The 235-nt window shown below is 56.2% G+C and overlaps 1 non-coding gene across 1 annotated transcript; it reads right to left on the minus strand.

Moving 5' to 3' along the window:
* Nucleotides 1–53: 53 nt before the first annotated feature.
* Nucleotides 54–175, minus strand: LOC120498818. Its single transcript, XR_005626756.1, has one exon. It is a non-coding gene; the product is annotated as a 5S ribosomal RNA (ribosomal RNA).
* Nucleotides 176–235: the final 60 nt, after the last annotated feature.

Below are 235 nucleotides of genomic sequence, written 5' to 3' on the forward strand. Positions count from 1 at the left end.
CCGATGTATTCTTGTAGTGTCTCAAGACTCAATAAGAGCGGCCAGCAAAAAAAGGCCGTCATCACCCAAAGGGATTCCCGCGGAGTCCCCCACCGCAGTACTAGCCGGGCCTTGCGCCGCTTAACTTCGGAGTTCAGATGGGATCCGGTGCATTAGACGCAGTATGAACGACGGCAAGAACCGACGTAGCTAGTCTCGTGTCGACCGAATGCGCGACGCCGCAACTGCAGCAAGA

The sequence above is a fragment of the Passer montanus genome, unplaced genomic scaffold (assembly GCF_014805655.1).
Source record: "Passer montanus isolate IOZ18808 unplaced genomic scaffold, ASM1480565v1 scaffold15026, whole genome shotgun sequence".
In the NCBI taxonomy this organism is placed as follows: domain Eukaryota; kingdom Metazoa; phylum Chordata; class Aves; order Passeriformes; family Passeridae; genus Passer; species Passer montanus.